This window comes from Vulpes lagopus, chromosome 19, assembly GCF_018345385.1.
Source record: "Vulpes lagopus strain Blue_001 chromosome 19, ASM1834538v1, whole genome shotgun sequence".
NCBI lineage: Eukaryota > Metazoa > Chordata > Mammalia > Carnivora > Canidae > Vulpes > Vulpes lagopus.
The window spans coordinates 46,558,027-46,583,901 of NC_054842.1; the positions used below are offsets into that span (position 1 = coordinate 46,558,027).

A 25,875-nucleotide genomic window follows, 5' to 3' on the forward strand; every position below is an offset into this window, starting at 1 on the left:
CTGGGAAGCAGGAGTCTCTTATGTGGCCTTCTGCCTCCACACCCCTCTCCCCGAGGCACCCCTATGGCCTCTTCTCCAGCCAAGTACAAGAGGGACCTCTGAGAAGACAAATTATGTCTTGGTGCTCCTTTGCTCTAACCACCCAAGGAAGTGGGGTGAATGAAGTAGGGCTTCCTATAACACAATAAAAATCCAGATTTTGATCACGGCCTGAATGGCCCTCTGTTATCTGGCTGGCACCTGCCCTGCACCTGTTCCCTGCCTCCATCTGTTGCAGCTGCATTGGTCTTCTTGCTTTTGCTGGCCTTCCTCCAACTTGTCAGCCCATCTTGTAGGCTTTGCATATGCTTTTCCTCCCTCTTTGTCTTCTCATTTTATTGTGATTGCTCCTGATAGCCCCATCCACAGGGCACTCTACCCTGTGTCCAGCCCCCATTCTTCTCATTGCAGAACTACTCATTATGCTGTTGGGTTATTTGTTTAGTGTGTGTCTTTCCCCAGGATTATGAGCTCCTGAAGTAAGGCTCTTTGTCTCATTCAATGCTGTGTCTCCGGCAGCTGGAACAGTGCCTGGCACAAGGGAAGTACTCAATGAATACTTGTTGAACTAATGAAGGAAGGAATAAAGGAAGGGGAGAAGCTTGTAGAATATAATGTATGATGATCTATTTTGAGACTTTCGCCTGAATATTGATCACAGAAGCCGAGAGTAAATCTTTTTAGAGGTCAGAGAAACTCTCTGTCGTTCAGCTTATTTTTCAGAGTACAAACGTAGGTTCTGAGAATTTTTCAAAAAGCCAAAAAGTACCATGGATTGATTTCTTGCCCTTGAGTGTCACTTTTTTTCTAGTTTTAAGTTGTATTTTTGTATTTGTATCTTACGTCGTGAAAACACTTTTATGAGTCTTCATTGTCATCTCAAATGCCCACTTGCAGATTATTCTCTTCTATGTCCCTAATCCTTTTTCAAGTCGGTGATGGCAGTTGTACTGGATGTCCAGGGCTCCCCCCACCACCACCACCACCAGCAAAACAGGCAGTGTACAGCTGGCTCATCATAATAATACTCTTTATGAGGAAGCATGTGGGCAGCAGTTTCACACTTCTTCCTGGCTGTCTTCTGGGCAAGGCTCAAGGGCTTTCCAGGGGAGCGTTTGAGGGAGGCTGACAGAGTAGTCTCCCCCCAGCCTTATCAAGATCATTTCTGCTTCTGTATGTGATGTATTAATGTTCTAAGATTTTGTTGGATTGGAAGTTCCTCCTGACAAATACAGTCATAACAACTCTGATTTAGAGGGGTCTCCCACCTTTCCAGGGAATAATAGGAGGGGCTGGAACAAGGCTTCTTGTCCCTGAGAATTGAAGGTGGCAGGGAGAGGCAGGAGAATCCTGTCCTGGATGAGTCTAGTTGAACTGACCAGACTTGTTCTGGTCCAAGGGGATGTTTGATTATTTGTGTCTTGGACTTAACTACAGGAGTTCCAGAGCCCCCGGCATATGTTCTACTTGGCAGTGCACACAGGTGCCTTTGGCTTTGATGCTATCGTATTTTGCCCTCTTTCAGTTCCTTCTTTGTCCTTAGTACTTCTGTTTGTGGTACAACACAACTATGGAAACTTCATGCTAATGGCAGCTCCCTGGCTTGGTGAGTTTGTGGGGAGACCCATTTGATTCCTCTTAAATAATTAGATTTCTCTTCATGGTCTCTATTTCTGAGGGACTCAAAGGCCTCTGTTAAAATGAGAACATGCACTTAATCAAACTTAAAATGCAAATAAGTTTGTGAATGTGTCTGGAAATCACAAACTGAAGTATCTTCTAGGCTCATAGTCACAGGACCAGCCCAAATGGAAAGCAGTTTGTTGTTGAGTGAATCAACTTAACATTAAACTCCGTTTGCCTAGACTTTAGACATAATTAAAATTGTATTTGCACAAAAAAACAGTTGTTATATAATAGTAGAGTCCTTTTGGGGCGAGGGGTTATATTTTTTTGATTTTCACATTAGTCTTAGCTGTATGAGAAAGGGATGGGAGAGGGTGCTGCAGGTTATTTTCTTTGAATATTCTCTTATGTTCTAGTACCTTGAAGATTTTAAGTTAATAAAGAAGTGCATGAATCAGTGATACAAACATACCAGCATAACGGAACTCCAGCCCTTGGGGGAAAAGCTTTGGGACTTGGTGGTTTGGCACAGGGAAAATAAAGCATGCACACTGGGCAAGTGTCTGCTTGTTAAGAAAGTCAAAAGTGAGAAGAAAAAAAATGCTACAGATGGTCTTTGAAAGAAAAGCTACCTCTGCCTAGGGAGGAAGTAGTGTGCTCAGTCCTCGCATGCATGCCTTAGGATTTGAAAACTTCTGTACAATCCCTCCTGACTTGAAAGTCCTGCAGTCTCTCATGCGGTGCTTTCAATGTGATTTAAAATGGATTTTAGGGGAATTTAAGATTTATTTCATGGCTGGCATTCGTGAAGTATATCAGTGCTATAAAGTACTAGAAAACTTTTCTAATTAAATACAGTCTGGGCGGCTCATTCTGGAGTGTATTTCTAGAATGTTAGTTTCTTATATTCTTTAAATGAAAAGTTTATTTTGACTGTTATTGGAACCATTAACTAAGCACTTCATAGACTATATGGCTTAAGACAATATTCCTTACTGGGAGTGGTTTTTTTTTTTTTTTTTTTTTTTGGCTGCTTTTATTCTTTCTGACCTTCAGCTGTGGAAAGAATTCTACATTTAGGCGTAAAAGTAATGGAGTGCTATTAAGGGAATGGCGATAATTGAAATACTTGATGAGGAAAGCAATTTAAATGCGTAACTTCACCACATGTAAGTAGCTAGACATGAAAACTCCTTTTCTCTTCAAAAAGGAACAATTCTGGGTTTATATGATGCTTTCTCTTCTTCTGTCTCACCCTAAATTCTAAGAAACTATTGTTGAGGGATCCCTGGGTGGCGCAGCGGTTTGGCGCCTGCCTTTGGCCCAGGGCGCGATCCTGGAGACCCGGGATCGAATCCCACGTCGGGCTCCCGGTGCATGGAGCCTGCTTCTCCCTCTGCCTGTGTCTCTGCCTCTCTCTCTCTCTCTCTCTCTCTCTCTCTCTCTCTCTCTCTCTGTGTGTGTGTGTGTGTGTGTGTGTGTGTGTGACTATCATAAATAAATTAAAAAAAAAAATAGAGGATGTGGAAGCTACGAATGTGTGCCTAGGTCCTTGGGTAGATGCACAGAGTTTTCCTGTGGCAGTTCCTCAGTTGTAGTGTGGAAACTTCAGTGCTAAGGCAGGTAATAAGAAATGAGACTTGCTAAACAGGGAGTGTGTTTTGGCTCAGTGTTAGCAAGGAAGCAGCTCATCAGAATTGTCTGTTCATTTCTTAGCATGTAGATTGTTTTATCGGCTGCATTGCTAAGCACTTACAAAATGTTCTGTGATCCCCATTAATTTGTTAATTTCTCCAAGCCCTAATAAAGGAAAAGAACTCTTTTCAATCTTGTGTTTTCTTAGTAAAGTCTCCAGGCAGTAGCTTGAAGTGCTTTATTTTAAGATGCATTAGGTAATATATTCTTTATCTGAATAGCAGGAATAATTCTCTTTATGCTTTGAGTTGCCATGTTTTCTAGAAGAAATAGTAGTAAAACGTTTTTAAAACTCATCTGAATCTTATGAAATGATGCGTATGTTTTAGGCTATAGAAAATATGTCCCTTGAGAGTAATATTTATTCTTTTAAAGTCAGTTTTCAACAGAGCTGCTGGGAATCACTTGACTGATTTTTATGGAGCCTAATTCATTAAAGGGAATTCAGTCTATACTAATGACGTGGTAATTGTTCTAATGTATATTCAAAGAGGAAGAAAATAATGTGAGCAAACTGTTCTCTGTTTCCTGTGCTGGATTAAACTGCTCTTCATAAAGAAATGGGAATTTTGGATTATCCCTACTCAAGTCAAAAGCTTATCACAAGGCAGGGCCAGACCATCACTTTCAAATGGATATTCTGTGTTGCTTCATTGGGTCACATTCATAACTTTGTTCCTATTAGTAGGTTTTCTATCCAGGATGTCCCTGGGACTGAGCATAGGCCTTTATAACAGGTTTTCAAAATGCATTTCTCTTAACCTATGGAGGCATTTATAAATGTGCCAACACTGCTTTTAGATCGCTTCCTCTCTGCAGAGATCTATTACCAAATGAAATAAGGAATCAAAGAAGTAATTCAAATGGATTATATACTAAATATAAATATAAAACCAAAACCCTAAAGCTTCTAGAGGAAAACATAGAATATCTTCACAGCCTTGGATAGGCAGCAGTTTATTAGGATACCAAATGCACTAACCATAAAGTAGAACGTTAATAAATTATACCTTGTCAAAATTTAAAAACTTCCACTTTTCATTCGATACCATTAAGAAAATGAAGGGTAAACCACAGATTGGGAGGAAAAATTCATAATAAATACCTCAGTTAAAGGACTCAGACTACTTAAAGAATTTTTCATTACTCAATTAAAAAAAAAATGGCTGAAAGACTTGAAGAAACAATTCACAAAAGAAGATACTTGACCAGGCAACACCTGAAAAGATGTTAAGCATTGTGAGTCATCAGGGAAATGCAAATTAAAATGATGAGATACTACTTAACACCCATTAGAATGGCAAAAAAAACCAAACCAAAACAAAAGCCCCAGAAAACCCCCAAAACCCCACATCAACAAAAACCCACAGATACCAAAAAAACCCTGACAATTCTGTTTACAAGGAAATAGAACAATTAGTACTTCCATAATTTTCAGTTGGAGCAGAAAATCTACTTTGGAAAACCATTTGGTAACTTGTAATCAGGTTAACATACAGCTAATGAGCTAGTAATTTAATTCCTTAGCTGTTTACCTAAGAGAAATGAAAGCGTATGTCCATAAAAAGACTTTTACTAGAATGTTCATAGCAACTCTGTTCGTAACAGGCAGATATTGGGCATGACCCAAATGTTCATCAATAGATTAAAATAAATAAGGAAATGATGGTATACTTACACCACTTAGTGATCAAGAGGAATGACACATGCCAGTAGTACTATCGATCTCAGTCGTCTTGAAACGTTAAATTGAGCAAAAGAAATCAGACACAAAGGGCATATACTATGTGATTCTATTTAAATGCAATTCTCTACAGGTAAAACTAAGGTCTAGTGACAAATGGGGAATGTGGACACCTGTGAGTGGAAAGAAATATAATAGAACTTTTGTGATGGAAAATATAGTAGGTTAGGTGGTGTTTACTTGGTGTCAGAACTCATTTAATTTACATTTAAAACCTGCTTTCCATTTTATCCTATGTAGTTTACACTTCAACCTAAATTAAGTGAGGGGAAAAAAAAAACCAAAGGTGTAAAACTTACATTTAGAGCAAAGGCTGTTGAAAGCCTACTGTAAACTATGTGTAAATGGTATAGGGTATTGGAAAGATGGCAGGGAATATGTATGACATTGGCTCCCAGGAAAAGGTCAAACAGGAAATGCAGACACGCAGCCCCTGAGCTACCCAGGTGTCCCTCAATGTGCAGTTTTTAGGGAAGGCAGTTTGGTGATGTGAATCGAGACCTTCATTTACCTTCACTGACCCTGTGATTCTAGCGTACGAAGATACTACTAAAAACAAAACCCCTATGTACAGAACAACATTTGAATTCATCAGTATATTATTTATCATAACAAAACAGTGGAAGCACTGAACATGTCTCAAATTAGTGGATTGCTTAGATAAATAACAGGCCGATTCGGGACAAGGATATTAGGAAGCTATTAAGGATAATAACTTTGCAGAATTGTTAGTGTTCTGCAGGAATGTTTATGTTATATATGATGGAACATGAAAAAAGAAAGATACTAACATACATATGTGACTTTAGCAGTATAAAATGAAATATTCATGGAATAAAATCTGAAAAGACGTAAAAAAAAGAAGCTAGGTCTGGGTTTTTTATTTTGTTCTTTTTACTCACATGGCTTCTTAAAGATTTTAAAATTCTCCTACTATTTGAAATAAACCAAAAAACTAGACATGACTGGCAGTATGGTAATGTTCTATTTAATGAAGGATAATTACTCAGGGTGGGGGAAAAAAAGAAAGAAAAAAGTCTTGTCCAAAAGATTAGGCAGTAGTGTACATTAAGTATTTTAAGACAAAATGTTTTTAAAGGAGATCTCCTTTCCTGAAAATGATTCTGACTTTGTTTCCCTTTTTTGTTGTTGTTGTTGACCTGCTACCTGTCTCAGTGGCCCTGGTGAAAGAGCTGGCTACTGTGTTCACACTCTTCATAGACTCCGTGATAACAAGACAGCTACTCTTACATTTTAGGTTTTCGTTTGATCTCAGAACATACCCTCTCTCTTCCTTTTTTCACTTCTATAAAATTGGTACATGCAGAGATGCTTGACATAAGGAAAGAGGCAGTGAGATCCTTATGCAGAAACCTAGATAGGCATTTTCAGGACCAGGAAAAAGAGAATGTTCAATGCTACAGCCATCTCTTAGGATATTTAACTGAATTTTGTATCATTTTCCATATCCTGTTTTTGTCATCAGTGCACGTAGGGCTATTAGCGTCTAATAGCGTTAGGTCAGGGATCAGATCAAGTTCATAATTGTTGTTTGGCTTCTAATGGGATGAGTTCCCTTCAAATCTCTATAAAGGAATCAAAATATAATCTAGTACATTAAAGTATGCCCAAAGATTTTTGTCATAACTGAATAAATATCATTTCGTCAGAGAAAGAATTGAAGGGGTCATGGCTTGTCCTTGTGCCTGTTAGAATGTAAGCTGCATGAGGTCAGGGAATCTGCTGCCTGCTGAGGTACCCCTAGCATCTAGAATCATGGTGGGCACATTTTTATGGAATCAGTGTTGACTGAATGAATGAATGAGTGAATGAATGACTGAAATAGGTCTAGAATGTGAAGATTTCATTCACTCTCTGTAGCAGGATGGAAACATTCCTCAGATGAAGTCTTTGGTGAGCTCATGTACCAGCCATTGATCTTAAGGCTGAACTCACTCACTGGGAAGACTCTAAGCAGTGGGTGAGTCCTACTTTCCAGCATAGGTATCTCTCCCACAATAAAAGAACACTTGACAGGTTGGGTGTCTAATTGTTGCTATAGTCCAGTGACAGGATGAAAATAAGTGTGTGTCATCCTGGAAAATTGAGAATCAGATGATTCTTTTTTTTTTTTTTTTAAGATTTTATTTATTTATTCATGAGAGACAGAGAGGTAGAGACACAGGCAGAGGGAGGAGCAGGCTCCATGTAGGGAGCCCGACATGGGCCTCTATCCCAGGACTCCAGGATCACGTCCTGGGCTGAAGGCTGCGCTAAACTGCTGAGCCACCCAGGCTGCCTGAGAATCAGATTCTTTGTCCAAGTGACCACACCAAAGTGCAGTCTCCTTTGGGTCAAATCTGAGCAGCCAAATACCCGATCTTTGTCTCTTTGAGATCATGACTTCAACAACAGGTGTTATATAATTGAGTAGAAGCTACCACCCCTTTATGATTATTTTATCTGGGAGATGAAGGTTCGGAACATGGTGTCTGAGGCCTTTGATGCTTCTCAGAAACAACAGATGGAAGACTTTAGAGTTGAATTAAAAAACAGCAACTTCGCTTAGGTTGTGTGAAGACAAAGGATTTCAAAGGAATGAAAAATTGATCCGATCCAAAAGCATATGGCCAACATTTTACTTTGCCTTTAAAAGAACAGGTGGGATTGGGGAGCTTTGTGGAAAACTTGGTTTTTCTGGAAATTAATATAGCTAAATTATCATAAAAATAAAGCTAGTAAATTACCTGCTAGGCTTGTACTTTTGAGGGTGCTCAGGGGGAGAAGAGAACGCTCTGTAGAGGAGACAGAAAATTCTGTCAGTCTATCTGTCATATGTATTTAAGAGAGAGTGTACAATTGGGGAGTGGCAGAAGGAGAGGGAGAAGCAGACTCCCTGCTGAGCAGGTGTGGGAATCTATCCCAGGACACTGGGATGGTGATCTGAGCCTAAGACCCTTAACCAACTGAGCCACCCAGGTGCCCTGAGCCAGAATATTTAGTTAGAAGGATTTTAAACGTAATGATGGAGGAGACTTATCCCCTATACTGCTTAGGAAGCTGGGCATTTTATGTAGTGCTAGTAATTTTTTGGTAAAGCTAGGATACCTCTACTGAATTGGTTTCTCTAGCCCTGTCCCCTAGACTTTTATGAGGCAATACATTTTTCAGCACTCAGGGACGCTGTGCGTTTAGTATCAGCATGTGGCAGCAGACTTGAAGCTAATTTGAAATCCCAAGTAGTAAATAGAGTCCGACCAATGAATCCCCTTTGTGCTGTTTAATCTGAAAGGATGACCATATAAGTAACTGTCCAAACCAGGATGCTTCTCAAGTAGGAAGTAGGGGTGGGGTACTACTTACAGTCGTGCCCAACCCTGTCCCAGGATGTATGGTGCTTTTACCCAGTGGGATTCAAAATTGAATGTGCAGCAGATCACCTAGAGGGCTTGTTAAAACACAGATTGCCAAGCTCCATTCTCAAAATTTCATAATTCAGTAGTTCTGGGGTCAAAACTTGGCTTACCTAACAAGTTCACTGGTGCTGTTGATGCATCTTGTCTGGGGACTACATTTTAGGAGCCACTGCCCTACCTAAAAAGGCTTGGTGCTCTTATGCAGATGATGTGATTTTCATTTGAAACAAACTCTCCTTATTGTCCAGTTGTCCTCTATTAGAGAGCCTCCTGCAAGTGAGGATACCCATAAGGAGGATGGCAGAAAAAGCTTGTGTTGGCTTCAGCCTCTTATCTCTGGACTGGTCTGTTCTTGGGATTCCAGAAACTGCTCATCCTGGGAAGTTGAGACAGCTTACTTGATACCAACCTAACCTTCAAGGAAATGCGGAAACCAAATGACATAAATGTGATTCTGGATTCTTACCAGAGAGATAGAGGCTTAGGAAGCCTCCACCCTAAATTCACTCTAGAGGCAGCACTATTCCTCTGTCTTGCAGCTGACTCCAGAAGGCCGACTCCAGATCTTAGATCTAATATACCTTGTCTCTCTTTTTCCCTTCCTTGCTTCCTTCCTTTTTCTGATAAGAACAATGTCATATCTAATTATATAGGGATTATATGGTGGTTTTGCTTATTAAGCCTTTATTCATTATTTTGCCCTGTCTTTAACTGGCTTACATTGTAGACAGTGTTATTAGTAAGGCAAATGTGAAGTGGGTTTCAGTTGTAGATTGATAATTCTCAAAGTAAGGACCCCCAGATAAACAGCATCAACCGGGAATTTTACATCAGGGAATGGGACTTAGGGAGTTTGGTGGCCTGGCCCCTTAGAAGGTACTTACTCAGTACCTTGCTTCCTAGTGTACTCACTAGGTATTTTAAATTGCACGCCCCTCCCCCCCATCTTTCCCCCAATTCTCTTGACTTTAGGAAACTTTTTTTCTATTGCTGCCACCACTTCCCCCCAACTTGTATTGTGTTTAAGAATGTCAGGGATAATTGTAATTTATGTTTCAAGTATAGCTTGCCCCCTAGTATATGTTCCTGATATCAGATTGAACATTCTTATAGCCAGAGAATTATAAGTACTAACCTACAAATACATGATTGAGGATGAAAGTAGTTGAAGAGGATTTTAGGACCTGCTGATTAGTGATTTGGTGGAGGGGGGTGGAAGGGGAGGGAGTCGGTGTAGCAGTGGTGAAGTTGAATTGATTGAAGCCCTGTGGCCTCAGAGCTGCCATGAATGGAGTACAAGTGCCTTCCATGTTCTCAGTGGACTCAGGTTCATGGTGAGATCAGCTGGGTGGCCTTGGTGAGGATAGTTATATCTTGTCTACCTGCTTCCTTAAGTGGAAAATGGGCACTACAACATCTCAGCAAATGGTAATTCTTTCTCCATACCCTGTCCACTTCCCCTTATTGGGTCTTCATGCTTTGAGTATCTTGGTTCCCCTCATTTCTTCCTTACCACACTATTATGGACACGATAGCTCAGAGTTTTTGTGTCTCTTCCCAGTTGTGTATGTGTGTGCATACTATTCTATGTGAATTTATATATTTATAGAATTTATTGAAGCATATAATTCATGTGCTCAAAAATCATAAAAACAATATTTTGGTATTTTTATGGTGAGTACATTATGTGTTCTTATTTTTTTTTAAACTTATTGGTTAAGATCAGGTATTTAAGTTTTTTTAGGGCTAAAAAATTTGTTTCAACTCTGCTTGTTTTAACAAGATGAATATGTAAACTCTAGTGTGGTGTGAGGAGTTTTTTTTTTTTTTTTTTTTTTGTTAATTTGTTTTTTTGTGTGTGGTTTTTTTTTTTTTTTTTTTTTTTTTGGGCCAGTGTGATATTTTTTTTTTTTTTAAAGAGGTGGGAGGGGCAGAGGGAGAAGAAGAGAGAGAAACTTAAAGTAGCCTTCACGCCCAGCAAGGAGCCTGATTGTGGGGCTAGATCTTATGACTCTGAGATCATGACCTGAGCTGAAATCAAGAGTTGGACACTTAAGTGGCTTAGCCATCCAGGTGCCCCCCTCTTCCCCCACTATGTGATATTTTTTATTCCTTGTCTCCATAGGATTAGGTGTACTTTCTTAAAAAAATATTTCTGGGCTAGATGGATTGCATGAGTTTGGTTGAATATGCTCACAGTGTAGATCTGTGTCAATTCCCCTGTGTATAATTTAAATTCATAATGTTTAAAGTATTTGAAATAATTTAGCTGATTAGTCATCTACCATAATAAGTAACATATTAACTCAGATTTTTGCTGTGCGCAGGAGAGATATTTTTGTAGCTTACAATTATCTCCAGAGGCAAATAAATATCATATTAGGTATTATTAGGGTTAAGTTATCCCAGTAACAACGATAAAAGCTTTTACCTATATATGTACATGTGGATAATAAGTATATTTCTAGGCATACATGCAACTGCAAACAAAAGCACTCACACTAGCTTATAAGCATTGTCATAATTGATTTTATAGTTTTTAGAGGCAATTTTGATACACATTTCGAAGCTTTTAAAATGTTTGTCCTGGATAAATACCTTTTAGGCATTTTCTTTGATAGCTCTTCTTCGCAGATAGATTTTAACAGCCACAACTGGACATCATAAGTAGCCATCAATGATAAAATCTCTCACATTTGGTTCCCCGACTCCGTATGAGCAAATATACTCCCATAGCAACCCATTATAGATCTCAAACAAAAAGTGACTTACTGAGAATGGGGATCATCCGGTGTCACCGGGCCCTGTTGCTGTCAGCTCACAGATCATTTCTGTCCCCATACACCTTTCACACGTGCTCACATTCTCTCGCGGGGAAGCGGCTTCCTTACCTGCCCGGGGCCCTGCGCCTGCGAGTTCAATTCAGAGTGTCTCAGGGTATGCTCCAGACTAGGCCTGTGCGCCGAGTTCCTGCTCGTCTTCAAGAGCAGATGAAAATCAGGAACTTGACAGAAACCGCAAAATAATAGGTCTCCTGTCACTGCTCAGTTGGTCCGTCGGAACTTAAGGCTGGGAAATGGAAACGAGAGAGAGAGAGAGAGAGAGAGAGAGAGAGAGAGAGAGAGAGAGAGAGGTTTGGATCGGGGGTGGGGGGGTGGGGGGGGTTGATCTCGGGGGGGGGGGAGTCAGCTGGCCTCTGTGCTACTTCTTTGCCTTCAATGGTCCAAAAAAAAGCTTGGCTCCCTCCCTCCCCCTGCACCCCCCTCCCCCATCTTCATGAAATTTTCTACTACTTTTTTCAACATCCCCACGTCATTTGGCAAACGATCGGCCAGGTGACCTCTAAATGGGGCTCCCGTGTGAACGTGTACGCTCCCCATCCACTTGCCACGGTGCAGGTGGGGAGTGGCCGTGGGCAGGCGATGGGGGGAGACGTGGCTCTGCCTGGAGCCCCCCCCCACTCCCCCCCACGGCAGCTCGCAGCGGGAGCTGGGGCTCCCTGGAAGAGCAGAGTTAGCGCTTGAGAAAATCAGCAGTTTGACACCAGCGGCCACAGCTGTGAGGTGAGACGTGCTGCTTCTGTCGCTTTTATCCGCACATTAGACTTTCCACGTTGGAGCTTTAGTGACAGGTTGAGAGCAGCGCTTCTGAGCAGCTCATCGTCTCTTCGCCTTCCGCTTAGCTTGTGCCGCTTACGTTGCTGTTCTGAAAGCAAGAGGCAGGAGCTGGGCCCCAAGAGCCTGTCACCTGTGTGACCCGGAAGCCGCGCCCTCTGCGACGCAGGTGTGCTCACTCACTGCCCCGCTGCCAGGGGACGGGCTCCCGGTGTCACTCGCCGAGTCTGGTGTGATTTAAAAACATCCACGCGCGGTGCCAGCAATGCTTCGTACTTATGTGCTTGTGACCAACCAGGTGCTGCTCTAGATACTTTGTGGGGACCCACCACCTGGTTGGCAGTGTTCCAGACCCCGGAGATGGAGCTGTGACCCCGTCAGACCCGGTCATTCCCTTTTCTTATTTTGGGCCTCATTCATAAACTTAATAGTCGCTCTTAATCCTTAATACTCCACGCAGAGGCCCCAGGGGACCCCCAGATGGTTTAGGGACACTTCTGGCTTTGGTCTAGGTGAGGGATCCAGTCTTCTCTGCTTGTTCCTCAGGGCCCACGCAGTCCTTGCTGATGAGGCCGAGAGCACCTGTGCGCATGCAGTCTCGAGGCTTGTTGGCTTGGGCTGCAATGAGATGTGGTAGGTAAACACACACAGGTAAGGACGAGCCTCCAGAGCCTGCTTATTCCCAGGCACACTGTGCAGTCCTCAACACGCTGATTCAATGGATGATTGGGCATGGGCAGTTGCGTAGCTGCAGCTCTCAGGACTTCCCTGATTTACAGCTGGAGGCACGATTTATTCTCCTGGTCTCAGAAGCACCCATTAACTGCCCCCATGCTCTCCTATGCCTCTTGCATTCGCCATGGAGTGCTCTACATACCCGTTACTGAGTGTGCCTGGGAGGAAGTGAAGTTAAATTCGTGGGAGCTGCTCCTTCTGGTAGTAGGTCTTGCTAAGTCCAATGCCAAAGAGCCCCATCTAGGTGGTCACGTGATGGCTAGTAGTCTAGATCAGTGAGGTAGATCCTGTTGAAGACCCTCAGGGATTAGGGAATTGTGAGGTAAAGAGCTCCTGGCCCCCCTGCAGGGTCAGCTGCCATGTGGCCAGAGCTTGTCAGGGTCCATTGGATGAGCCACTATAATCAGAAACTTATATGCTGATCGTGTGCATTGTTTTGAACACCTTATGTATTTAAAGTCACTGAGTTCTCATAACTCACATGAGCTAGTTATGCCCCATCGTTTTTCTTAAGAGATGAGGAAACTGAGGCACAGAGCTGTTAGGTCCAGAGTTCTTAGAGCTGGGAGTTGGACCCTGGCAGAGCAGCTCTTGGATCCTATGGTCTTGACTACAGTTTTAGGTCTCTCCTGATTTTGCATGCTGTTACCTAAATCAAAGACTTTTCAGATTAATGTAAGCCTAGTAATGTCTGGTGGGCCCAACAAAACCTGACCGTGCGCTGTTTTTGGCTTGTGGGGAGGCATTTTGTGGCATCTGTCCCATTATTGTATTGGCAGGTGGCAGGGCAAAGAGGGGACAGCTGGGGGGACCCGAGGAATTACTCATCGCCAAGGATTGGATCAAAACACAAATACACTCAACTGAAGAGCACTTTCTTTGTATTAGATCCTTTTACAGCCAATTCACAAAGGAACCATTTAAGGGGTGACTGTGCCTTTTTAAAGATGAGAAAATAGAGCCTCGGGAAACTTCAGTTGTTCAATCTAGAAGGTGGCAGGACTGGACTTTGGAGCCGGTCTTGAGAGCCAGCATTAGGCTTCCTTCCCCATGTCCTTCCCAGTGGGATGAACACTCAGCACAGAGGCATGAATCCATGAAGCATCTGAGTCGGGCTCACTGCGACATTATGTGTTGGTAACACAGGAAAGATATTTTCTCATCAAAAACTGCTGATGGTATGCACATAGAGAATTTTAGTGTGAGGTGAGGAATGTCAGGAGGGTGAAGGCAGACAGATGAAGTGGTGCAGGTGCTCAGGACTGCAGAGGCCAGGGCAGGTGGTAGAGGAAGAAGTTAAGTCTGGACTTGCCTTGGAATTGGGGCAAGATGAACATGTAAGTCTCTAAGAACTTGGCAGTTTATCTGTTCATCTTGTGATCTGAAGATGACATGTCTCAAGATTATCGGCCTTAGTAGAGCTTTTAGCCAAAGGACCTTACCAACAGGGCAGCTAGGACAGGTCTTGGGATTCCCATCTTTCTGTGCCTGAAGACTTTCTAAGGACACACCTCTCTCTTCCCTCCTCCTAGGCCTCTGGATGCTCACCTAGGGACCCTGAGTGGTTCTGACCTTTTGAAGTCATTATGTCTATATCTGACTGGCCATCAACAGCACCTGAGGACCTTTAAAAATGCAAATTCCAAGACCCTGCTTCAAAGGAACCAAATAAAAATCCTCATGTTTTTGGCTCAGAAATCCTTTTGACCTCATGCATAGAGGGAGAGAGAATCTCAGGCAGATTCCCCACTGAACAAGGAGCCCAACATGATACAGGGCTTAATCCAGTGACCCCGAGATCATGCCCTGAGCTGAACCCGACTGAGCCCCGTGGGCACCCCAGGAATCTGTGTTTTCCAGATGTGTTCAGGTAGTTCTGAAATGTGGCCAAGTGTGAGCATCCCTACCTTCCTGTTTCGGAGCTTCTGATTTTATAGCATTTGGAGGAACCTTCATCTTCTGGGCAGCTGCCCTCCCTCCCAGTCTGTCCTGTCTGTTCAGCTCACTCCAGCTGCCGGGGTGCGTGATCAGCTGCGGCTCTAGCTTTGGACAGCCATGCAGACGTGTGCCGTGAGAGCAGAAATTTAATGGTCAGAGTCCCAGTAGGGTGGTGGTGATGATGGAGAATTCATACACCTGGTGAGAGAGTAGGACTAGAGCAGCCAAAGATTAGGTGAAACCCAAGGAGGAAGGAAGAATGCGGAAAGGGGCTCATGCAACAAAAGCAATGATGTTTGGCTTCTCCTGAGTCTTAGCTTTATATTTAGATCAATTCTCTCATCAGTTTTTTCCTCCACTGGATGCAAATGCATGATGTAAATCTGTTCTCATACCGTCTACCGTTACTCTTTCTCCTTAGGAAAGTCTTAGGAGTGGAGTCTTCTTTTTTTTGCGCACCTCACTGTGTCACTCATGTTTTGAAAACTGGCACCAGCTGTCCCAGAGTGTGGAGCTTATGGGAAACACGGGCATGTTTGTGGATGACTCCGAAATATATTCTTTGCAGGATTGATAATTGGGCCTACCACCATTTTGTATTTCTTTGAGGAATATGCTGGACCTTTTTTGGATATGCTTAAATGTGAAGATTATCTTTTCTTCCCCCTGCCAACGTGAAGATTATCTTGTACACATTTTTCTCTCTTGCAATTGGAAATAAATGTCTTATTAGTGTCGGCCAAAATATTTTATCTTGATAAACTATCGATGATACCTTCATGTATTTTAAAAATTATTTTGTTGTGTTGAGTAACACACATAATAAGCTTTACTCAACACTAGATACCTAACTCAATACAAAAATTAATAGTAAAATAACGATCATATTAATAATAATAAATAATAGATAGGGAGAGAACGTGTTTCCTGCTTTAAGTATTCTCACTGTCAAAAAAAGAAATGAGGAGCTCCTCTGTGGCTCAGTTCGTTGAGCTTCGGAATCTTAGTTTTGGCTCAGGTCATGATCTCGTGGTCGTGGGATGAAGGCCCATGTCTGGCTCTGGGCTCAGCATGAAGTTGACTTGAGGTTCTCTCTGTCTCCCTCTGCTCCATACCCCCACCCCCAACTCCTGTCCATGTGCACGCACGTGGTCTCTGTCTCATTTACTCACTCTCTCAAATAAATTCTTAGAAAACCCAAAAGATAATCAGTGTTTTCTTCTATGCCAATTTGATTTATGCTACATAATTCTATGTTCTGCAACCCCTTTCTATTTCCTTTTGTGGAACCCTAAGAATAAAGTACTGTAGGACTTCATCATGATTAATGTTTTTCTCAGGAGCTTCCACCTACCCCCGAGATGATGGCCACCCCCCACCGCTCAGCCCCCCATGCTCACAGGCACACATACACTTCCTTTCTCCAACACTGTCTCAGGCTGTACTCTGCTTTGTCAGTGGTTATATATAAACATCCCTTGTGTATTTGTACTACAAATAGAGTGGGTTTAACACACGTAATCCCCAAAAATCTCTGTTATTGTTTCCATTCAGTTTCCATCCAGCCTGGTGTCAACTGCCCTTAAAAGCTGACTTTTACTTCTTGGTTCTATAAATGTCCTATTTTTTTCTTTACCCCAAAATCTATTCAGTAAGGTACAAAACCTGCTTCATTGCTATTGCTTTATCCCAGATTTTCCTCATTTGTTTCATTGGATGGTAAGACACACTAGTGAACTTTGCTTTTTCTTGACTTGCTGTCTTGGGGATCTACTCCTGTTAACCTGATCTAGAAATTCCTTTTTCTTTATTCATAGTCCTGTAGTATTATTCTATAATTTATTTAATCAGTCCCTATTGGTGGGCCCTTAGATGGGTATGAACATTTTCAATGAATTTATTTTAACCGTAGCAGCTATTTACTGGATTACATGATTTTAAAAAAAGTTAAATGTTTTTGCTGACAAGTGATTTATGATTGTGTGTGCGTGTTGGAGGTGCGTGACTCCTTGCAGGATTCTGTTGGACGTTGAGGAATATATTGAGATAAGAATTACAGAAGATTTTAGTATAAGGCCCAATAGGAGCATTATATGAATTCACAGAGATAATTAAAAGAAGTGAGTTTGTAAGTGGCTCTCTATAAGAATCTGTGAAGGAGGTGGTCTTTTTGGTTCTTATTAAATGGTTCTTTTATTTATAGAATGGGGTGAAGTTCAATCTGGGATTAAAAAAAAAAAAACAGTGAGGGTACCATGGATGGAAAGTCAGCCAGTGTGGGGTGGTGCATAATGTGGTGGATCCTGTCGTGCCAAGAAGTTCATAATAGAGGACGACATGAATTTTTTTGTACTTTGTAGTAACGTAATTGATGTTGTGCTTTAAAATGTATAATCCGGCAGGAAAACTGAGTATATACATGCGTTTCTGTGTTTCTCTATGTGAAGTATTAAATCCTGCCAAGGTCAGTGCATTGAGAATAGTGGAGTGGTAGCAATTATGCCATTAAAACATACTTAGGTTTATTTCAAAACTATGCTTTTTGTTCATTTATTTTTAACTTGGAGTGACAGGCACAGGCATTCATTGTCAGTTGTGTATTATCTGAGAATTATGATGGAGGAACAGATTTTTGGTATGGTATGTCCACCTTCTGGTAGGACAACAGTAGTTACACTTTATAATGTGCGTTGATTTACACAATATTTATATACTTCGTGGACACTGTACATTACCTCACTTTGGGGTGGGCACTCGTGTTCAGTCATGCATTGAATAACTTGTCCCAATTAGTTGAAGTGCTCAAACAGATCTTCTGTGTGGTTAGTATTAGATTGCGTTTAACCTTAGGAATCAAAAGGCATGAATTTCAGTTGATGTTATTAGCAAAGAATTAAAATTGGGAATGTTAACTGTTACAAAAACAAAAAGTTTAGTGCATATGTATTTCCTCTTCTTTGTATAGTTTCTTGGAAAGATAATGAGGAAGTAGAAGAGGGCATTTTCTTTTAGATCCCCGGTTCTCTACAATGCACCCATTTCTCATAATCATCATAGTGTTCCCATTGCCTCTCAAGACTTGCCTCCACTGTCACTGTCCCCGAAAGTGTCCCTGATACCTTGGGTGTGTTAGTCTGTGTTTTTATAAACCGTCAGACTAGAATGGGGAGTGGCTGTCCTTGTTGGTTTGTGTTGGTATCCCCAGTGCCCACTACCATAGTAGGCAATCAGAAGTGTTGAGTGAATTTATGTTTTTAAAATATGGAGAGGCAGAGGAGATCCCCGATGGGAAGCTCTGATCTTGTGGGTAATAAGAAGTGAGATGATATAATTAATCTATAAACAAGGACTGTGAATATTCTTAAATAGTATTATCTCGGGGGCATTGTGTAATCACTTGTATCTGCACGTTTTTGAGCCCCTTCTTTGTAGGTTTCTGAACCCCCGATCTGCATATGGATGCATCCTAGGTCAGGCAACTGAGAGGATTTAAAAGACCCTGTATTTTATTTAGTGCTCTAACTGCTCAACTCCTTAGTAAATTGTTAGAACAAGTTAGGAAAATGAGCCTTGAGAAATCACTGGGAGAGGAATCATTGAGCAGGAATGAGTCTTAAGAATGTAGAGAATGACTTCATTTCTATTAAGGTAAACTTTCCCAGAGTTCTGATAAACAGATGCTACTAGTTCATGCTGTGGTGGGTGTTGTGGGAGGCGTTTGTCCTCGCCAGTTTAGGGGAAGGTTTTGTGGCCTGTCTTCAGAGAATTTGACTGAGGTTAACTGCAGTCAGAGGAAGTGTTGTGGGTGATCATATGCAGTTTCCTTTTTCTATTTTTCACCCAAAGAGTAGGCCACACCCCAGATTATGTGGCATCAGTCTTCTGTGTCCAGCATGCTGAAGTTAGCTAGGCATCCTTGTTTGTACTTCGGGAGGTTGTGAGGGTTTGTGTGGTTATCTCTGGCAATCTGATTTCCTTGACAGCTGGGCTGAGAAATTCTTTGTGGTTTTAAGCAATTAATGCTGTAGAGAGCTGTTCATAATTTAAACACAGCAGTGACTCTTACGCTGTTTTGTATGGACCAGTTAGCATAATCGGAACAAAGAATCAGTGAAGCCAGATTTCCATGTTTCATCCTTACTGCTGCCCTATCATCCTCAAGGATCAGGGCATCGGTTGAATGAAGACATGTGGTTAGGCTGGTGGGACTTAATCATGACCGGGAGGCCAACTCAGAACCCCCCCCCCCTTTTTTTTTTTGCTTTAGTAGCCTGGGGTTTCAGCCTTTCTGCGGGAGCATCACAGACTTCCTGCAGGTGGCGTCTATCTAGTCCTGTTGTGGAAGTGAGGGGACATCTGGGCCTCCTGCCCAGCCTGTTTGTTTACTGTCTCCATGGAGGCCTCTGCCTGAGAAGCCTGAATGCAACTTCCATCTCTCAAATCTGTTGAACTCCTACAATAATAAATTTTGTTCTAAGTCGTTGATCGTGCTAGGAAAGCTTCGTGACGGTTTTGCTGCAGAGGATGGAAAGGATTTATATTAGAATTAGAGAATGTGTTCCTTCAGGAAGCAAAATGGGCTAGATTCTTTCTTGTGGCATTACACAGAACTGCTGGCAACAAATACGAACCTAGAAACCCCCACCCACAGTCCCAGGAAGCATCCATTAGAGACTTCGTGTTGAATGAATAGTTGCCAACTCAGCATCCAGGTTTCATTTTAGCAACTGGATGGAAGAAGGTTCACAGTGGGGCTTCTGGTTGAGGAGATGGCTGGATACCTTGATTTTTTTTTTTTTTTCCTTGTTAGGTATTTCCTCATACTGACATGAGTTTTCCTGTGTCATGAGGGTGGAGGCCATAGGTCCTATATCCTGATTTGCCCTGGTTACACCTGTTGTGCATCAGTAAGTGATTCTTTCACTCTCAAAAGTATCCAGGTTTCGACAGCGAGTTATACGCTCATCTTAATTATAAGAAAATGAAATGATCAAATATGCATGATTGATTGGCTTCCCCTAACTTTCTCTTAGCAGTGAGTATTATCTTTCATGTTTATTAGAGAAATTATTGAGGCTTTAGCTGAGAGAACTTCTCAACTTAAAGCCCCGCCTTAGTTGCAGTGTTGATGTAATTTCTTTCTGTTAATTGTATTTGGTAGCATAAATAATTAACAAGGCTTTCAGTGGTATTAGTACTAGTTTGAGGTATTTCATTTAGTATCAATCCATGGTTAAAACCTGAGCTTCTAGAGTCCCACTGGCAGAGTCCAGACCTCAGAAACAGCCTTTGTGAACTCTTTGACCTTGGGAACATTACTGAACCTCTTCATTTCTCACATGGAGGTAATGCTAGTGCTTTCTCAGGCGTTTGTCTAGCAGACGGAATGGATGGATTCAGATGGATTCAGCTCAGAGAGAGTGCCCGATAAATGTTTGCTATTTTTATTTCATCAGAAAACAACCAGTGTTAAAAGTACTAGAAAATAGTATGCCAGAGGTGGGGAAGGAGCAGAGAATGCAAGGCCCCAAGCAGTAGTGCCATTAGTTTAAAGTCTGACAGTTGTTTATTTTCTTCCCTCAGCGTGGCACACAGTTGGGATCTAGGTCTGCCCCACTCCCAAGTCCTTGCTTGTCTCGGAGACCACATAGCCTCCCTCTAGGTCTGGGCTAAGCTGAGTGCAGGGCCTGGTGGGCCAGAGGCCCGGACTGTCCATATCAGAGGGTGTTACCGGGAGTAAGGGAAAGTGGGGTACTCAAATTTAGAATTCAGGTGCTTGGGTGGATAGTGGTGCTGTTAACCGAGTTTAAGGGGTAAGGAGCCTTCCTGAGGTGGCGAGAGAAAGTGATGCAGTCTAGGTAGCAACATGGACTTCTTGGCTTCCTGACCTGCTGCCAACCCTTCATTTCCCAGCCGTTCTCCTTTAGCTGGTCTGCCTTTCAGTTTCCTCACCTGTAAAATGGAGATATCTACTTCTTGTTGTGGGGACTAAACATTTTATGTAGAGTGCTTGGGGCAGTGACTGGGTAAGCATTCTAGAAGATTTGATCATCATTATTACGATCTTTGTTGATTTATTTTTAAAGAGGGAGGAGGAGAGGGAGAGGCAGAAGGGGAGGGAGAAAGAGAGAATCTTACAAGCAGAGTCTATGTCCAGCACAGAGCCCGACATGGGGCTCGATCTCACAACTCTGAGATCATGACTTGAGCTGAAATCAAGAGTCAGATGCTTAACTGACAGAGCCACCTAGGCGCCCCATCTTGATCTATTTTTAACCTGTTATTTTAGGGCCATTTACAGTTAATATAGGTGTCTTTCAGGTAATATTGGCAGAGAACACATTCGACTTAAAGCAGGCCTCTCTCTAATGAAGCTTGCATGCAGACTTCATAGGAATCACTTACTCTTTTTACCGTTTTTGTGATTATGAAGAAATGGGAGTAAAAAAGATTGCTTTATTGTTAATTTATGACTATCATGCTATCTCTCTCTTCTAAATTTATTTAGGCCTTATCGGTATCTAAAGGCCTGGGGTTTTATATTGACTGAAACCTTAGATATATTCTTCTCTCTGTCCACTGATGTTTCAGGAACCTGGATCCGGGTTCTCAGTGACGGAGTACTACCCAGGGGGCCACTTTGTCAAACATGCAGTTGTTTTTGTCCTAGTATTTGGCGGAAGGGCTGTGGATGCTTAATATCTTACAAAGTCTGAGGCAGTCAGTCTTTGAACCATGAAGAATTGCTCCATGCTTCTTGTGGGAATAGTCCATTACACTTTCCCATCAGTGAAAAACCTGTTTACAAAAATCTGAGCCCAGAATTTAAGTCTGTTTTACATATAAAGCATCTTTGTCTGCTTTAATATACAGCTTATGTATCCAGGAATATAAATACTGTCTAGAATATTTATATTCTTTTTTTTTTGGTAATCTCCAGAATTATGCATCATTTTAGAACGTCACATCACCCACAGTGGTAATGTTGATGGCATTTGGGTCACAAGTAACATTTACAACTGTTGAATTAACATAATTGAATATACAGATGCAAGCATCTAATCACTTTATTGAATGAATTAATGATATTTGATATTAAGTTCTATATCATTTTACGAATTCTTCTTTTTCTATTTTTCTTTAGGGTTATGTTTATGGTCACACATACGTATATACACATTGACAGGCAGTCCTTGGTTTTACATTTCTGACATACACTTATTTGAATTATCATAATTTAGTTAAGTAGTGTCAGTTTCCCAGCAACTGTCCAAATTTCAGTTACAATAGTGTATCAACTCTGAGTACCTACGGAAAGTACAAACTTGGCTACTAGCTCTGTAATCCACAGTTGCTCACATAAATAGTATACACGTATCAGAGTCAGGAGCCAATCACGTCACTGCTTTCAATGTTTGTCCGTGATCGATATCTGCACATCTCTTATTCAGGTCACGCATAGGCAGCAAAGCGTGTTGTTGTGCAGCCTCCTTGTATGCTAGAGATAACCCTCTTGACATTCTACAAAAATGGATGATCAGAAGTGAGAGTTAACTAGCACAGATGAAGGAGTGGCAAAGAAATGAAAAGTGATAATGCAGACAGTGAAATTCAAACCGTGTGTAAAGAGAGTGTGAGAAGAAATAGCTGACTGGGAGTTTTGAGCCTCTCGCATGCAGCCAGAGGAACTTAGTGCCGGTGATCTTACTGACATCAGTGGAAAAGTGATGGTGATGGAAAGGATGCGATGTCCCAGAGTAAGCGATGCTGGCAAGAAACTTCACAAAGGAACTAACTCCAAAATAATGACTCTTCCTCGCTATCCGAAAGTCAGAGCATTCCTTTCAGAAGTCGAAGTGATATAAAGCAAAAAGCAGTTACCATTAATTTATGTGGGAATAACATTAATGGACTCAAAAATAATGTCTCTTGAGACTTAAACTTCAGGACACATCTTTGTGCTAAGGGATGCACAAAATCAATTGAGATAAAGCACAGATTCTCATCGATATGGTTCAGAATCCTCATGCCTTGATGCTGAGATGCTGGGTGTAGTTCCTGGGGGAAGGAGCTTGGTGGGACTCTGCTCACTGCTCATGACTTGCTGTCTCTGTAACAGTTTGATGCAAAATGAATGCTGACTGCTTTTTCTGCCTTTCACCTTTTATTCGTAAAAGTGGAAATCCTCTTTGGATTTCCCTTGGTAAGCAAGAATAGGTACTAATGGTACTTCATAACAGTGCTATAATGGGAACTCTCAAAAAGTAGGAATACCTATAATTCATAATTTTAAAAGCTCAAAGAATAAAATGTTGGAAGCTATTAACAGGAAGGTGACAGTTCTACAAGGCATAGAAAAAAATGCTTACTCTACATTGTAAATTATATACTAAGGAGGCACGCACTACTCTTAGTGGTTTCTTTTGTTCCCCACAAGGAAATAAGACATTTTAATTTTTGCAATTTTTTTGCAATTTTAATTTTAAATCGCAATTTTTTGCAATTTTAATTTTTTTGCAAAAATTTTTAATATTTGCAATGTTTTTTATCTAATATTATTATTTTCCTATTTTTATGACCAACAATAAGAAAATTTTTAATGTTTTGACACATTTTTTTAAAAGATTGTAAAACAAAAAAAAAATAAAAGATTGTAAAACATTTTTTTCTGTTGATGAAATTGCACAGTTTCAGTTTTGCACAGTTATTTTTATGGTCCCACACTACTATGCAAAGTGGTGTGTGTGTGTGTGTGTGTGTGTGTGTTTGCAGTTGTATGTGTAGACAGATCATATCATCGATGGCTTCTATATCCATGTACTAAAAATATATGGAATCATTCACAAAAAGGGTGCTTTGGGTTTGATAAAATTTAGAAGCTTGGATCTAGATCTTTCAAATTCATTCATTCATTCATTTATTTATTAATATTTATTTATTTATGAGAGGTAGAGGTAGAGAGAGAGAGAGAGAGAGAGAGAGCGCGCGCACGGCAGAGACACAGGCAGAGGGAGAAGCAGGCTCCATGCAGGGAGCCCGACGTGAGACTCGATCCCGGGTCTCCAGGATCACGCCCCGGGCTGAAGGTGGCTCTAAACCGCTGAGCCACCCGGGCTGCCCAGATATTTCAAATTTATGTAGTGTAAATGTTCAGTCTGATACACTTTTCCTTTTATTTATTTATTCTTCTCTTTAATGGCGATATTTCTCTGGCTCCATAAAGCAACGTCTAAAAATTTAAGGACACATATGATATGGTTTAGGCCCTTTGAAAAACACATAGAGGGATCCCTGGGTGGCGCAGCGGTTTGGCGCCTGCCTTTGGCCCAGGGCGCGATCCTGGAGACCCGGGATCGAATCCCACATCAGGCTCCCGGTGCATGGAGCCTGCTTCTCCCTCCGCCTGTGTCTCTGCCTCTCTCTCTCTCTCTGTGACTATCATAAATAAATAAAAATTAAAAAAAAAAAAAAAAAAAAAAAAAAAAAGAAAAACACATAGAGATATTTATTATTGGTAGTTGATAGGTGCTTTCAATTTTATTCAGGATATATTTGTATTATATATATATAAAGTTATTTATATATATATATAAAATTTTTCTTTAGGCTAGTAGTAACCATTTTAAGCACAGAATGTGATTTTGAAAAACCATCACAGATAAGGAGCTGAGTCGCATTCGTTATTGTAAGTCTATTAGCTCTAGTTACACGTGCTATGTGTTTGTCTGTATATCTGTGTAGGTAAACAAGTACAGTGTCGTTGAAAAGTCTTGTGTATAACATTTAAACCAAGATCTAGAATTGGAAGCTTTGGGAAATCTGGTGACTACTCTGGACCCTTGCTTGTAAGTCAGGCTGATTTAATCAGACATGGGGCTCATTTCTCAGAGATGCCGTGGAGACTGGTGAGACTGCAACCACTGGATATTCTCCAGCATTATTCAAAGAGAAATTTGCCACTTATATTAAGAATGTTTGCCTATGAAACTTTTTGAAATCGAGGAATTTCCAATTTATGTTCATATCTTGAGTATTCAAATGAAAAGAAAGTATGTGCTCTGACAGCTACATTATACCATTTTTGCATTTTAGATAATTTCGTATCACAGTTTATAAGAGAGACTTAACATTCAAAACTTATGTTGTCATTTGAATACCATGAGTTTGTTTCTTTCTTTTTTTTTTAAGATTTATTTATTTATTCATGAGAGACACAGAGAGGCAGAGACACAGAGGGAGAAGCAGGCTCCCTGTGGGGAGCCAGATGCGGGACTTGATCCTGGATCCCGGGGTCAGGTCCTGAGCCAAAGGCAGACACTCAACCACTAAGCCACCGAGGCTTCCCTGAGTCTCTTAATAATTAAAAATTTTTAACACTAACTTGTTTATTTCCCTCTTCCACTCTAATTAAGATTTTTTGTACTTTAGAAACTACAGATAAATTGTTATTAATTAAAAATTTTACTGCACATAAATTAGGAAAGAAAAATAAATCAGTATTTCTAATGTTTCCCTTGTGAAATCCGTGTATATTTTAGCCTGTTTAAGTTATGTCCTTTTTACAACTGTTAAGATAGCTTCCTGTAGATCTTACTCTTTCTTCAGTCGTTTCATGAATTTTACCACTAGATGGTGATAGAGGGCTGGGGGGGTATGGTAAATAATTTTGCATTTACCAGATGTTTGTATTATGCTGAAATTAGAAAATGTTTGATTCTAAGAAATATTTAAGCTTAGAATTCACTTGGGGGGAGCACCTGGGTGGCTCAGTCAGTTAAGCATCTGCCTTCAGCTCAAGTCATGATCCCAGGGTCCTGGGATCGAGCCCCACATCAGGCTCCCTGCTCCATGGGCAGCCTGCTTCTCCCTCTCCACCACTTGTGTGCGTACGCTCTCTCTCAAGTAAATCTTTTTAAAAAAAATTTACTTAGGGATATTGAAATATTTTATTTTTCATCAAGATACAGTGTCCTACTTAATCTTCATCCCCTATTTCCTCCATTCCATTCCCCCCAGCCACCTACTCTCTGATAGCCCTCAGTTCTCTAAAGTTAAGAATCTGTTTTCT

General features: G+C 41.1%; 2 protein-coding genes across 3 annotated transcripts in view; one reads left to right on the forward strand and one right to left on the reverse strand.

The window, feature by feature from the left end:
* The window catches only part of P2RY14 (purinergic receptor P2Y14), a 51,160-nt gene extending 39,616 nt beyond the window's left edge, over positions 1 to 11,544 (reverse strand). The window contains exon 1 of one of the 2 annotated variants that reach the window (XM_041734042.1): positions 11,412 to 11,544. The gene's annotated coding sequence lies outside the window, so the exon portion shown is untranslated. Of the gene's footprint in view, positions 1 to 11,292; positions 11,382 to 11,411 lie in introns of those variants that run through there. The other variant, XM_041734044.1, reaches the window with a different exon arrangement.
* The window catches only part of MED12L (mediator complex subunit 12L), a 325,697-nt gene that overhangs the window by 160,191 nt on the left and 139,631 nt on the right, over positions 1 to 25,875 (forward strand). The window lies entirely within an intron of this gene.